At 34.9% G+C, this 16,361-nt stretch overlaps 1 pseudogene; it reads left to right on the top strand.

The window, feature by feature from the left end:
* Positions 1–11,124: 11,124 nt before the first annotated feature.
* LOC123936113 lies at positions 11,125–12,070 on the top strand (annotated as a pseudogene).
* The last annotated feature ends 4,291 nt before the right edge of the window (positions 12,071–16,361 follow it).

The following is a 16,361-nucleotide window of genomic DNA, read 5'->3' as shown; positions in this document are numbered from 1 at the left end:
TTTGTTAAGGGTGGAACTTTTGAACTCTCTTTCATTTCTGAAGGGCAGTTTTCCAGATAGACTACTTTTTAAATATATCATCCCATTATACCTTGGCCTACCAGGCCTCTGTTGAAAAATCTGCTGATAGTTTTATAGGGGTTCCTTTGTATGTGATGAGTCTCTTTTATCTTATTTCAAAATTTTATTTTTGTGTTGTCACATTTATTTTTATTATATTGTGTCTCACTGAACATTCAACCTGACTTAAATCTCCTTGGGAATCTTTGGACTTCTTACACCTGGATGTCCATATCCTTACTCAAATTTGGGAGGTTTTCAGTCATTTTTTTCTAAAAAGAATGTTTTCCTTTTCCCTCTGAGAGTCCTATTATTATATTCATATTGTGTACTTTAATGTAGAAACTTTGCACTTTTCCTTTTTTTTTTTAATTTTTACTCCTCTGGTTAATTTCAAATGACTTGTTTTCAAGTTAATAATTTATCCTTCTTGATCAAATCTCTTTTTAAAGCTTGCTATTCAATTTTCCAGTCAATCATTGTACTCTTTAGTTATAGATTTCTTTTTGTTTTTGTTTATGGTCTCTTTTTCTTTGTTAAACATCTCATTTTGTTCATTTACTACTATTTTCCTAATTTCATTTAGTCATCTGTCTGGGTTTTCTTTTAGTGTACTGAACTTATTTAAAAGAATTATTCTGAATTCTTTGTCAATCTGTTCATAGATCTTTCTTTAGGATGGGTTATTGAAGCTGTGTTAGTTTCCATTAGTAGTGTCATGTTCCCCATCGTCTTCATGATCCTTGCATCTTTACGTCGATGTCTGCATATTTGAGAAAGTGGACATTTATCGCATGATTAACATGTTCATTTTGACAGAAAAAGATCTTTACCAGTCATCTCAAACTGGTGTTCCAGTCAGGCTAGCTTATACTATATATGGGGAAGTGGGGCATTCTACTAAAGTCTCTGGTTTGGTGAAGACAGTGAACCTTTTGATTAGCTAAGATCTCTATCTAAATTATGGTTCAGCAGATCAGCAGGCTGGGCTCTGTGATCTGGCACTTCCATTACCAGGGTTTACGGCTAGGCCCTCTGGATGGGTGAGATCACTGACTAGTCAGGTGGGCTTTCTAGTTAGACTCTATAGTACAGCATAGCAGTTGGCTGGGCTTTGCACTCAGGCGGGACCACTGACCTAGATCCCTGGATAGGAAGGGATGTATGCTGTGATTCTTGCCCAGGCAATGCCACTGCTACATTCTGCAAGTTCTTGGGATCTCAGGCTGAGCTCTGTGAAGAAGCAGTGTGACTGGCTAAATTCCATGATCATGCTGAGCCACAGCCTGGATTCTGTAATCATCCTTGGTCAGGCAATATCCCAGGTTTTACTCCTTTAATAGGTGATGTCACTGGCTGCGCTATATTTTCAGAAAGGCTACATTTGAACATAGCTACCGATGGACTAAATGATCAGGTAGGTCCACTGGCTGTGATTGGTGGTCCCAGATAAAATGAGGTTTCAGGCTATGTCCCACATTTGGGTGGGACTACAGACTGGAATACATAGTGTTGCCCTCTCTCCTCTGTAGTCAAAGAGGGTCACAAGGCTTGGAGCCACAAATGGACAGGACAACTGATTAAGGACCTTAGACAGAACTGTTGATTGTGCTCATTGGCCATTTATGGGATTGTAGTTCAGCTTCATAGATGGTTGAAGCTGCTGGCTGGGTCTTTTGGTCAGGTAAGTTTGCCAGCAAGGAGATGGTTTTATCACAAATGCATATGTACCAGTTGGTGAGTTTTACACCTTTATTTATTTATTTTTTTGGTGCAAGGGAGATTCTAGGTGATCTAACTCTTCCAGTTTCCTCAGCATTCTCCATGACATGAGAAAGAAATGAGGCTGCTGACAAATGCTCCAGAATTCCAAGGAAGCTTAATGTCTGCCTTGAAATCTCTTTTCTTGACTATAGAAATCATAGGCCAACATTAGTGTTAACTGGGGAGGGATGGCACAAAGTTAAACAGCTTCTACTCTTCTAGCTAATATAGATGGTTTTGGTTTGTGTGCTTTAGAGGGCTGTTTCAGTCTCACTCCTCGGTTTTCAGTTTTTTATAGATGTGTTGTTGTCTGTGGATAGTTGCTAATTCATATTTCTGTAAGGGAGACTAAACTCTGATGTCAACTATTCCATCATCTTGCTGATGTCACTTCTAAATGATTTTGTATATCCCCTTTAAAATTATTTTTGAACTTCTACATTGGTGTGGGCATTGTGTCAAAAATTGGGGAAATATCAGTGATTAAAAATAGGTAAAATGTCACAATTCTTATATTTACATCCTATTATGGAGAAGAAATAATAAAGTCATGATAAAAATATTAGAATGGTTAATGTGAATAAAAATAAAACAGGGTAAAGAATATATGACAATTTAACATTAACTTATGAAATAAGACTTCTCTAATAATCAAATAATGGAGAAGAGACCTAAATGAATTGAAAAAAAAAATAGGCCACAATTTATCTGGTGAAAGAGACTGCCAGAGAGAGAGAATAGTAATATTTTCCCTTTACTAAGTATGTTAAACCCAGTGATACTTATTGATATATCTAATAAATTTATATTGTATTCTCTTGCATTTTATACTAATCTATATCATTTTTATTGCTTTATTTTAAAGACTTTTTTTACTATGTGGTCTATGTCCATATAACCAGTTTTATATATTTGTTCAGTTTTTTTTAACAACACATTCAAAGTTATAAATTATAGTTCATAAGGAGTAACATGCCCTTTGTTTTATTTCTCTTTATACAATGTGTACTGGTTCCCTAATATAAACAAGATAAAATACCTTTCAAATATCTTTTCTCTTTTTTGTCATCCAATCCTAGCTAATATTTCCTAGTGTTTGCTACTCTCTATCTTTAAATATGCTTCATCTTTCACTACTTGATTTATTAACCCTAAATTTTTTTACTGCCAAATATTAACCATGAAGAAACCATTCAGTTTAATCTTCATTATTTTTTTTTTTCAAAATCTTTCTTGACTCAAGCTAATTCCCATTTTACATATCTCTGTTTTCTGATGATCAACTCTTCTTGACAAGTCATCAAATCTCTGACTCTTGTATTTCAGCCTCATGATGTTTTCTCACTGTAAAAACTACTTTATTAAGATTTTTTTTTTCTGGTTGTAAACACAGTTTCAGTATTGTATTAGGATTTAAACCTGGCTTGTGACAACAAATTTCAGATCAATCTATTTGCTCTCCTAAAAAGTTTGCTAATTATTTTTTTGCGGTTGTTTCCTTTTTTTCTATAGTATTTTTGGTAAGAAAATGCATTTTCATATGTTATTATTTAAAGATTTAATTTGTTTTTACCATTATTACCAGTTAGATTCCATAAAGTTGCTGTCATGGGGGAATCCCTTCCACATTTCTCAAGTTCTACTGCTTTGTCATATTCACTCCCACAATTTTCTCCATGTCTTATGTCTTTCTATTTTCTTGTTCTTAAATTTAAGTGTTGTTTACACACAAAATTACATTGGCTTCATTTGTACAATATAGTGATTCCACAGATTTATACATTATGCTATGCAGACCACAAATATAACTACTATCTGTCATTTTACAATGTTATTACAATATCATTGACTGTATTCCTTATGCTGTCCCCTTTATTCTCATGACTTACTCATATCACAACTGGAAGACTGTTTATCTCCCATTCTTCTTCACTCACTTTGCCAACTCCTTATGTCCTTGCCTTCTGGTAACTACGTTTTTTTCTTCTCTGTATTAAGGTTTGATTCTGGGGGTTTTGTTTGTTTATTATTTATTGTTTATTAATTTATTTTAGAGTACACCCACATAAGAGTGAAATTGTATGGTATTAGTCTTTCTCAGTTTGAGTTATTTCACTTACCGTAATGCCATCCAGGTTTATTCACGCTGATGCAAATGACATGATTCATTCTTCTTTTTATGGCTGCATAGTATTCTCGTGTGTGTGTGTGTGTGTGTGTGTGTGTGTGTGTGTGCGCACGCGTGCCATATCATCTGTATCCATGTCTCTATTGATGGACACTTAGTTTGCTTCTGTATCTTGGCTATTTGAAATAATGTTGCATTAAGCACACTGTTTTCCATACTGGCTATACCCATTTGCATTACCATCAGTGGTGTACAGGAATCCCTTTTACTCCACATTTTTACCCACACTTGTTTGTTCTCTGTTTAACACTAGCCATTTTGACTGGTTTGAGGTGATAGCTAACTGGTTTTGATTTTCATTTCGGGATGATTAATAATGTGGAGCATCTTATATGAACACATATCTATATGTCTTCTTCAGAAAAATATCTATTCAGGTTCTCTGCCCATTTTTTAATCAGTTTGTTTTGTGGTGTTGAGTTGTAAAAGTTCTTTACATATTTTGGATATTAGTTCCCTCTGATATATACCATTTGCAAATATCTTCTATTCAATAGGTTGCTTTTTTGTTTTGTTTTGTTGGTTTCCTTTGCTGTGCAAAAGCTTTTCATTATGGGAGTTGGGTGAACCTGGTAGTGGGTATTATGGAGGGCACATATTCCATGGAGTACTGGGTGTGGTGCATGAACAATGAATCCTGGAACACTGACAAAAATAAAATTAAATTTAAAAAAAGCTTTTCATTTTGATGTAGTTTCACTAGTTCATTTTTGCTTTTGCTTACCTTGCCTCAGGAGACTTATCTAGAAAAATGTTATGACCAATTTCAAGGCAATTACTGCCTATTGCTTCTTCTAGGATTTTTATGATTTTATGTCTCACATTTAATCTATTCAGATCTCACATATTTAATCCATTTTGGGGTTATTTTCTGTGTATGGTATTAGAAAGTGGTCCAGTTTCATTATTTTGCATATAGCTTTCCAGTTTTCCCAGACCATTTATTGCAGAGTCTTTTTCTGATTGTATATTCTTGTCTCCTTTGGTCATAGAATAACTAACTACATAATTGCAGGTTTACTTCTGGCTCTTTATTCTGTGCCATTGATGTATGTGTCCATTCTTTATGCAGCACCACACTGTATTAATTACTATACCTTTGTAGTATATCCAGAACTGTGAACTTATAATATCTCCAGCTTTGTTTTTCTTCTTCAAGATTTTTTTTTGATTATTTGTGGTCTTTTTTTTTCCAAACAAAGTTTAGATTTCTTTGTTCTAGTTTCTGAAAAATGTTGGTACTTTAATAGGGATTGCTTTGAATTTATACTGTGCTTTAGGCAATATGGACATTTTAAAAATATTAATTCTTCCAGTCTATGAGCATGGAATTTCTTTCCATTTTTTTGTGTCATATTTGATTTCTTTTATATTTGATTTCTTTTACTATATTTCTTTATAGTTTTCAGAATACAGGTCTTTCTCTCTCTTGGTTATTTGTTTTAGGTATTCTATTATTTTTGGTGCAGTTATAAATTGAGTTCTTTTCTTAATTTCTCTTTCTACTACTTTGATATTAGTGTATAGAACCACTATCACTTTCTGGGTATTAATTTTGTTTCCTGCAAATTCACTGAATTCATTTGTCATTTCCAGTAGTTGGGATTTTTTTTTTTCAGTATATAATATCATATCATCTGCAAATAGTGACAGTTTAACTTTTTCCTTACTAATGTGGATGCCTTTAATTTTTTCCTTGTTTGATTGCTGTGCCTAAGACTTTCAGTATTATGTTGAATAAAAGTCATGTCTCACTTCTTATTACTTTATTATCCCTGGGCATGACTGGTAGGGTGATCTCAGTCTTGACAATCCTGCCTCTTAGCTCCACCATCTCCTTCCCAGGCTCTCTCCAAGCCTTTCTTTTGATGTATCTTCTGATTGATCTTTGCATTTTGTCTATCAGACTTCTGCACAGGTATTCACATTAATGGAAAAAAAACCCTTATAAGGAAAATTATTTTCTGATATTTTTGGATTGCTGCCTCTATCAGTGACCTTGAATGTTGCTCTTCTTCTTTTCAGGACCTTCTGTTCCCATTTTTGGTTTTCAGCACAAATTTTTATGAATCACAGTACCTTTTTTTTCTCTATTACATGTCATTTGCATTTGGTTGGTTTTCTTTGTCTCCTGATTATAATGAAGATGTCATTTGTACTTTTGTTACTCCTTGTCCTGAATGTTTGGTATATATTTAAAAATTAAAATAGAAATAGTGGGGCGCCTGGGTGGCTCAGTGGTTTAGGCCGCTGCCTTCAGCTCAGGTCGTGATCTCGGGGTCCTGGGATCGAGTCCCGCATCGGGCTCTCGGCTCAGCAGGGAGCTTGCTTCCCTCTCGCTCTCTCTGCCTGCCTCTCTGCCTCCTTACGATCTCTCTCTGTCAAATTAAAAAAAAATTAAAATAGAAATAGTAAGATTATAAAATTAATTAAAGTTGTGTACTAACAGCCATAACTTCCTTACTTATATTAGAAAAGTTTTACTGTTTGCCTCTGTGAAGAAGGAGCTGATTGAGATTAGGGGGCACCTTGGTGTCTCAATAAGTTAGGAGTCCGCCTTCAACTCAGGTCATGATCTCAGGGTCCTAGGATTGAGCCCTGTATCACATTCTCTTTTCAGCAGGAAACCTGCTTCTCCCTCTCCCTTTGCCTGATGTTCCCACTGCTTGTGTGCTCTTTCTGCAAATCAATAAATAAAATAAATAAAATAAGAATTTAAAAAAAATATTTTTTTATTATGTTCAGTCAGTCAGCATATAGTAATACTTTTTTTTTTAAAGATTTTATTTATTTATTTGACAGATAGAGATCACAAGTAGGGAGAGAGGCAGGCAGAGAGAGAGAGAGAGAGGAGGAAGCAGGCTCCCCGACAAGCAGAGAGCCCGACGCGGGACTCGATCCCAGGACCCCGAGATCATGACCTGAGCCGAAGGCAGCAGCTTAAACCACTGAGCCACCCAGGCGCCCCTAGTAATACTTTTTTTAAAAGGGCACAAAATATATTCATTAGGGTACTTCTGCAGAGTTCCAAATAGTAGAAGATGATGGTGACTGGGAGAGAGAAGTGGTGCCTATGACAATGAAACACTGAAAAAATACATACTTATATATATTTATATATATATAATATATATATATTATATATATAAATATATAATTATATAATTATATATATATAATTAAAAGAAAAAATTTTTGAGTATATGATTAGTTAGTATGTATATCCCTCATTTTATTAGCAAAACTAATAACTAATATGATAAGCCATGAACAAAATGCCTGTAAGATCAAAGATTTTTTTCCCTTTTTCCTCTAAATTATTCTATCTCAAATAAAAATTGTTTTTTTTTTTTTTGATGGCTACTCAAACACAGGAAGATTTTTTACTATTTGTGCCTTACCTTAAGAAGGAAAATTATGTTACACAGTCCTGAACTCAGATAAATTTCTATATTGCTGTAATAAGACAGTATCTTATGAACTTTATACGTAATATAGAAATGTCTCTTTATTATGTTTATATATTATATTATATTTTTATTCAATATATATAACATATATACATATATAATGTTAAATTACATGTGTTATATTTATATATTCATAAATATATAAAATATAATTTATATGTAAGTATGACATATATTGTACATATATTCATAAAGTATACATATTTTATACTTATATATACTTATAAGTATATATACTTATTATGTAAAGTATATATATACTTTATGTGTGAAGTATATATAATATATAAAATTTACATTATATATATTATATAATATATAATAAGTATATAACACATACTTTATACATGTTATATATTTATGAATACATAAATAGAACATATATATAATTAGAACAAATAGAACATATATATAATTTCAGTAGTATTACAAATCACAAGGAATCAAGCATAATTTCAATAAGAGGACCTATATAGGTTTAACATTTTATCATTTCATGTTGATTAACAAAGTTATACACAAATAAACATTTCTTCTTTTTTGTTGAGAGTGCCAGATCTAGAGTAGGTTTCATTTTGAGTTCCATTTTCTCCTCTTTTGCATGAAAGTCTATAGCTTTGCTCTTTTTTTTTTTTTTTTTTTCATTTATCAGCATTGTTTATTGGCCGCTCCCCTATAAAATGCACACTGTGTAAGAACAGGGGTTAGGTCTGTTATAGACATTCAAGTATCCTCAGTGCTAAGAAAAATGACTTATGTTAGGTAGTCAATATTAGAGAGACATATGTTTGTTCAAGACCAAGGGTTACCTTCTGATAAAGAGTTACTCAAACCTAAGTGATGTATAAACTACTTTACAGGAAAAGAAGTACTAAGTATTCCAATGGGTTTTGAAGGGTCAGGGGTGGGAGGTTGGGGGAACAGGTGGTGGGTAATGGGGAGGGCACGTTTTGCATGGAGCACTGGGTGTTGTGCAAAAAGAATGAATACTGTTACACTGAAAAAAATAAATAAAATGAAAATAAAAAAATAAAAAAAAGAAGAAAATAACATGGAGATGAGCGTCTTTACGTAATATATAGTGGGTCAAGTGACCAAATGCTAATAGCCATCTGATGTAACAGCCAGTAGTACCATATTCATGCTTCAGGAAATAATTTGGTTTAAAAAAGTGGCATCATCTATCAATCTGAAGATATGCTTTTTCAAAATATTTGTCTTTTAAAAGTTTTGACTGTATTTATTTTGTTTATATTTCCTTTTTATAATTTTAAATGAGCATTCAAAAGTGATTTGGTCAACATTGGAATATAGCTTTGCTCTTAATGATGCCATGCATCAAATGTTAAGCCCTAATGTCCATTGACCAGCTTTGGTTAAATATGTGTTAAGTCTTCATTTTAACTAAATTTTCTCATTGATTTTCACTTGGATTATGATGTAATTTTATGCATGCACACAATTATAGATATGGAATAATAATATTTGGCAATTTAACTTTGATAGTAGTCTTTTTTAAATATGTTATTTATTTGATAGAGAGAGATATCACAAGTAGGCAGAGAGGCAGGCAGAGAGAGAGAGGAAGAAGCAGGCTCCCTGCTGAGCAGAGAGCCCAATGCGGGGCTTGATCCCAGGACCCTGAGATCATGACCTGAGCCGAAGGCAGAGGCTTTAACCTATGGAGCCACAGAGGCGCCCCTGATAGTAGTCTTAATATTGATCAAGATATTGGATTACATCTTAAAATAAAATATTTGCATAAAAAGAAAACAGGAGGTGAATTGTTTTCCTGCATAAATAATTTTTTTAAGATTTTATTTATTTACTTGACAGAAAGAGATCGCAAGTAGGAAGAGAGGCAGGCAGAGAGAGAGAGGGAAGAAGGCCCCCTGCTGAGCAGAGAGCCCGATGGGGGCTCTATCCCGGGACCCTGAGATCATGACCTGAGCAGAAGGCAGCGGCTTAACCCACTGAGTCACCCAGGCGCCCCCCTGGATAAATAATTTTAATATTCAAACATATCACTTAAAAATTAACAAAATATACAAATACATAGAAAAAAACAATAAATGCAAATAACAAACAACTTCCACTTAAAAATAAATATTAAAGTAATTATTTTCACAAATTACATTAGATGCTAAAAATAATAAAATATACTTTGTTCATGGTAAGTTGACATGAATAGCTTTCAATCATGTCAGGAAGAAACATTTATTATACTACATACATAAGATTGGCAAGCTTAATGTCCTACATTTTGTCAACTATTTCTATTGGGGAAAACTTTAAAGTAAATAAATAAATCTTTAAAGTAAATAAATCAAAGTATAAGTAATTATATATTTTTTATAATGTTATCATTTATGGTAATAAATACTAACCAACTTCAATTACATTTAACAAAACAATTGCTAAAACAAGTTGTTTCTTCTAGTGTACTCAGCAGTTAACAATGATATTTGGATAAAGATAGTATAAATCAATGTTATTTTTAAAATTTATATATCTTATTTTTCAAATATTATGTACTAAAACATAAAGTGTTCAGAATAAATTATAAACAAAAATAATAAATACTAGGTGACTATAAACAGCATTGAAATATTTCAAAAATTAACACTCAACATTTGTTTTTGTTTGTCTGGGTAACTCACTAATTTATTAATTATTTATTTGTTTATTTTAATTTTTATTTGACAGAGAGAGTGAGTGAGTGAGTGAGAATGAGAGAGAACACAAGTAGGGGGAGAAGAAGCAGACTATTCACTAAGCAGCAAGCCTGATGTAGGGCTCAATTTTTTGGGGAACTCTATCTCTCCTTCTATCTGAATGATATCCTTGCTGGATAGAATACTCTTGGATGTAGATTTTTCCCATTCTGCACTTTGAATATATGATGCCACTCTCTTTTGGTTTGCTAAACTTCTGTTGATAAATCTCCAGCTTCCCTTGTAAGTTAGGACTTCTTTTTTCCTGTTGCTTTTAAGATTTTTTTCTTTAGCACAATATTTTTCAAATTTAATTGCAATATGTCTTGGTGTTGGCCTGTTTTTTTTTTTTTTTTTTTTTTTTATTTTGATGGGAATTCTCTATGCCTCTTGGATCTGGATATCAGTTTCCTTCTCCAGATTAAGGAAGTTTTCATCTCATTTCTTTACTTAAATTTTCTTCTCCTTTTCTCTCTTTTTCTTCTTCTGGGACTCCTATAATATGAGTATTACTGTTTTATGGAGTCACTGAGTTCCTTAAATCTATTCTCATGTTGCAGAATTCCTCTGTCACTCTTTTTTTCAGCTTCATTATTTTCCATTTTGTCTTCTGTATCATTAATTCATTCATCTGCTTTCTCCAGTTTGCTGTTCATTGCCTGAAGCCTGTTTCCAAGAGAAATATTGTGATGGTGTTTTTATTAGTGCTGTTCCCATTTGAAAGAGGGATATATGCTCAAGGAAACAGAAGAAGGAGGCATTTTCCATCAAATAACACACATTGAGAAAAGTACTATCAGTCTTTACAATATGAATGTTATAAAAGGAAGATAATCATATTAGAAAACACCACAGTTTACCGTTGTTCATTTTATCATCATCTTTCCCTAGAATATTAATCCTTTTATAAATTGAAGTCTACAGGACAATGGAGGAAAGCAACAACAGTTCTGAAAAGGGATTTCTTCTTCTGGGATTTTCAGATGAGCCCCAACTAGAAAGGATCCTTTTTGTCATAATTTTGCTTTTCTACATCTTGAACATTCTGGGGAACACTGCCATCATTTTGGTATCCTGTTTAGCCCCCAAACTCCACACCCCAATGTACTTTTTCCTCAACAATCTCTCTTGTGTGGACTTTTGCTTTACAAGTGTTGCCCCACAGTTGCTGGTTACCATGAATAAAAAAGAAAAAAACATGAGCTATGGTGGATGTGTGGCCCAGCTCTATGTGGCCATGGGGTTGGGCTCCTCTGAGTGTATTCTCCTGGCAGTCATGGCTTATGACCAATATGCTGCTGTCTGCCAGCCTCTGCAATACACAACTATAATGCATCCTCAGCTCTGTGCATCCCTGGCAAGTGTAGCTTGGCTCAGTGGACTCATCACCTCCTTAATTCAATGCTCCCTTACTGTGCAACTGCCACTTTGTGGTCATCATAAACTGGACCACATTTTCTGTGAGGTTCCTGTGCTCATTAAGCTGGCCTGTGTGGACACAACTTTCAATGAAATAGAACTCTTTGTGGCTAGTGTAATTTTTCTAATTGTACCTGTGTCACTCATCTTAGTCTCCTATGGCTTTATAACAAAAGCTGTGCTGAGGATAAAAATCAGCAAAAGGGCTCTGGAAGGCCTTTGGGACTTGTTCTTCCTGCCTGATTGTGGTAATTATGTTCTATGGAACCATCATCTTTATGTACCTTCAACCAGCCAAAAGTAGCTCAAAAAACCAGGGAAAATTTGTGTCTCTTTTCTACACCATAGTCACCCCACTCTTAAACCCCATTATCTATACCTTGAGAAACAAAGATGTGAAAGGGGCCTTGAGAACACTGGTAATGAGAAATGTTCTTTTTTCAGAAAATATATGACTGTAGGTATAACATTAGTGGGCTATTCTTAGCTCACATATTATTTGTTCTAAGTACTGGGTTGTTTTTAAACAATGCCATAAGGAATAGTAACAGAAACAGAATTCTGTAAGAAGCTAACATACTCAAGTCACCGTGGTTTTTCATTCTCTCCAAACATCCTTTGAATGAATCCAAGATCTTATGTTCTATCTACTTTGCTCTTCTTCAACCATGTTATCAAATCAATTTTCATGCACAAATTGTTTCATTCTGGAGTCCATGTGTATCTTGTAAACCTCTGCATATTCCCAAAAGCTCAACTGAAATGTTACCAACACTCCCTAGCTTTCTTGAATTACCATTCACCTCACCTTTAAAAAAATTGTCATAATATATGTTCCCATGAAACATGAAATATACTTTATTTCTATATTTTCAAACACTGTGTACATGCATACACACATAATATATATGTTATAGATCATGTGTATATATGTATACTTCCAAGTTCATAACATATTATATGCATATATATGACATGATCTATACCATACATATTATGTATATGTGTGCATATATATAATATTTATATATACATATATATAATAAACTTGGAAATAATATATAATATGTAACTGTTTCCCCATGAGTTTAAACTAGACAATGGACAGATTTCACTATGTTGGCTTATTTGTATTATGAAAAACATAAACCTAATTCAGAATTGTAATACATTGATTACATTTGTAATGTAAATTATGACTTTATTATTAAAATAGTGAAATGAGTAAGCTTTTATTAAGTTTATCAGTTCACATATTATTTATTTCCCTTCTCTTAAGGGATTTAGAAATTGAGTGAAAGTGAAAGAAAAGTGTGTCATTCTTTCTGTCTTTCTGTCCAAAGAGAGCGAAATTTGTTAACTTGCCAAATCAAGTACTTTAACAGAATTATGCAGCTATAGGAAAATTGATTTAATCTACAATCTTTTACTTTCTTTTTTTATTATGACACAGCAAGGCAAAAAGAAGCATGAAAATATCAATGAAAATAAAAAGCATAATTCATACAGACTCTGTGTGGGCTTTCATGTGATTTAAACTTACAATGACAAAAAAGAAAATAGGATAATTTAAAATTCTTCTTTGTATCAAAGTGACATTGTCAGTCTACAAGAGCTGAAGAGAAAATTTAGACCTGTCTCTACATCCAAAGACAAGTTTAAAGACAAAAACTCTGCACACATAAGAAAAAAAAATCAGAAAAACTTTCTGAATAAATTAGTTAAGACCTCTATAAAGATACCTTGTGAATTTATAACCTTTAAACACCTTGATAGCAACTGAAATAATGAATACTAAAATTACTAGAAAGAAAAAGCATAAAAGACTAGTTGAATTTGCCTTCTAGAATTTTCAAATATGAGTAACACACTCACTAATGGGAGTAACCTAGTGGAAACAGAGTGGGACATGTTAAGGGACACAAGCTTTCATTTATAATACTCAAGATGAGAAGAAGTTGTATAAATAACTTCTTGCTTATAGAGGCATTACTTCTTTATATCCAGAAAAGCATGGCAATAAAAAACAACCCACACGTCAAAATTGGTGGGAATGCAAGCTGGTGCAACCACTCTGGAAAATAGCATGGTGGTTCCTCAAAAAGTTGAAAATAGACCTACCCTATGACCCAACAATTGCACTACTGGGTATTTACCCTAAAGACACAAATGTAGTGATCCGAAGGGGCACACGCACCCAAATGTTTATAGCAGCAATGTCCACAATAGCCAAACTATGGAAAGAACCTAGATGTCCATCAACAGAAGAATGGATAAAGAAGATGTGGTATATATATATATATATATATATATTCATATTCAATGGAATACTATGTAACCATTAAAATAAATGAAATCTTGCCATTTGCGATGACATGGATGGAACTAGAGGGTATTATGCTTAGCAAAATAAGTCAATCAGAGAAAGACACCTATCATATGATCTCCCTGATATGAGGAAGTAGAGATGCAACGTGGGTGGTTTAGGGGGTAAGAAAAGAAAAAAAGAAACAAGATGGGATCAGGAGAGAGACATACCATAAAAGATTCTTACTCTCACAAAACAAACTGAGGGTTGCCAGGGGGAAGAGTGTAGGGAGAGGGTGGTTTGATTATAGACATTGGGGAGGGTATGTGCTATGGTGAGTGCTATGAAGTGTGTAAATCTGGCGATTCACAGACCTGTACCCCTGGGGCTAATAATACATTATATATTAATTTAAAAAAACCTCTACTTAGGAGACAAGATGGCAGAGAAGTAGGAGGAGGCCCTGTTACAACCTGTACCCTAAAGTGAGCTGATTACCTACCAGAGAACTCTGATCACCCATGAAATCAGCTTGAGATTAGAATTATACACTTCTGGATCTCTACCAGAGCAGAAGATGCCAGTGGACAGGTAAAGCAGAGTGGGAACATCGGAGTGATATCAGAATATAAAATAAAAGGGGGAGGGAGCCACCAGAAGTGACACATTGGAAATTAATACCCCAACACGAGAGTGCCCTGTGATTGGGGAACAGCATTAACTTGGAGTCTGATTGAAAGGACTCAAAATGAGCAAAAGATCTTAAGGGGAAATTGGTGAAATTGGGTGGTAAGGGACAGGGACATAAGCCCATGTACCTAGGACTGCTCTCTGACAAGGAGCCAGAGAGCACAGTGAGAAGCCAGGTCTTGGTTCCTGAGCTTCCAGCTTGCCTGAGAGCCTCTGGGTGGCAGTGCCCTTGAGAGTGAGGAAGTCTGGGGTGGACGCCAGCTGGCAGAATGACAGCTTTTTGCACTCTGCCTGTGTGCTGTGCGAGCAGGGTCTGAGTCATGCCCCACAGCCTCCCCTGAGAGAGGTCCATGCAGGTGCCAGCCAGCTGGCACTCTCTAAGACCCGGAGAGTCTGAGCACTCTCAGCCCTGACCATTGTGAAAATCTCAGTGTGCTATCTCTGCTTGGTACCTCTCTGGTGTACTGGAGCTGCCCAGATAGCTGGTTTTGGGTACAAACACGAGTACCTGTGACCCCAGAGAACTTGACTGGGGACATGCTCTGCCAGCAGCAGAGGGGGAATTTATGTGCTCTGGAGCACCCAGAGGGGAACAGACAGAGGCTTCTCTCTGAGATAGAAGTCTGATGCAGTTTGCTTTCTTATAAACCTCCTAAGAACCGCCAAAAGCCACCACCGGGAGAAAAAAAAAAAAATAAAAAAATAAAAAACCCTCCAGAGACCAAAAGCCTTAAAAACCAGTTTCCTCCGAGGCCAGGACTCAATTCTAGCAAGAATCCCTGAAAAACCACATGGCAGGCCCCTGCTGCAGAAAGCCAGCCAAAAAAAAAAAAAAAAAGACAAGAGGAAAACCACCATTACTTATTAGATACAATTTTTGTTTTTAATCCATTCCCACTATTCTGGTTTTTATCATTTTTAAAATATTTTTTTTCCTTTTTTAAAAATTTATTTATTTTGTTTCAGCGTAACAGTACTCATTGTTTTTGCAAAACACCCAGTGCTCCATGCAATATGTGCCCTCTGTATTACCCTCCACCTGGTTTCCCAACCTCCCAACCCCCGCCCCTTCAAAACACTCAGGTTGTTTTTCAGAGTCCATAGTCTCTCATGGTTCATCTCCCTTCCAATTTCCCACAACTCCATTCTCCTCTCCATCTCCCCATGTCCTCCATGTTCTTTGTTATACTCCAAAAATAACTGAAACCATATGATACTTGACTCTCTCTGCTTGACTTATTTCACTCAGCATAATCTCTTCCAGTCCCGTCCATGTTGCTACAAAAGTTGGGTATTCATCCTTTCTGATGGAGGCATAATACTCCATCCAGTATATGGACCACATCTTCCTTATCCATTCATCCGTTGAAGGGCATCTTGGTTCTTTGCACAGTTTGGCGACCGTGGCCATTGCTGCTATAAATATTGGGCTACAGATGACCCTTCTTTTCACTACATCCGTATCTTTGGGGTAAATACCCAGCAGTGCAATTGCAGGGTCATAGGGAAGCTCTATTCTTAATTTCTTCAGGAATCTCCACACTGTTCTCCAGAGTGGCTGCACCAACATGCATTCCCACCAAAAGTGGAAGAGGGTTCCCCTTTCTCCACAACCTCTTCAACACACGTTGTTTCCTGTCTTGCTAATTTTGGCCGTTCTAACTGGTGTAAGGTGATATTTCAATGTTGTTTTAATTTGAATCTCCCTGATGGATAGTGATGATGAACATTTTTTCATGTGTCTGATA

Source organism: Meles meles, unplaced genomic scaffold, assembly GCF_922984935.1.
Source record: "Meles meles unplaced genomic scaffold, mMelMel3.1 paternal haplotype, whole genome shotgun sequence".
Lineage (NCBI taxonomy): Eukaryota > Metazoa > Chordata > Mammalia > Carnivora > Mustelidae > Meles > Meles meles.
This window is presented reverse-complemented; position numbering and strand designations above follow the sequence as displayed.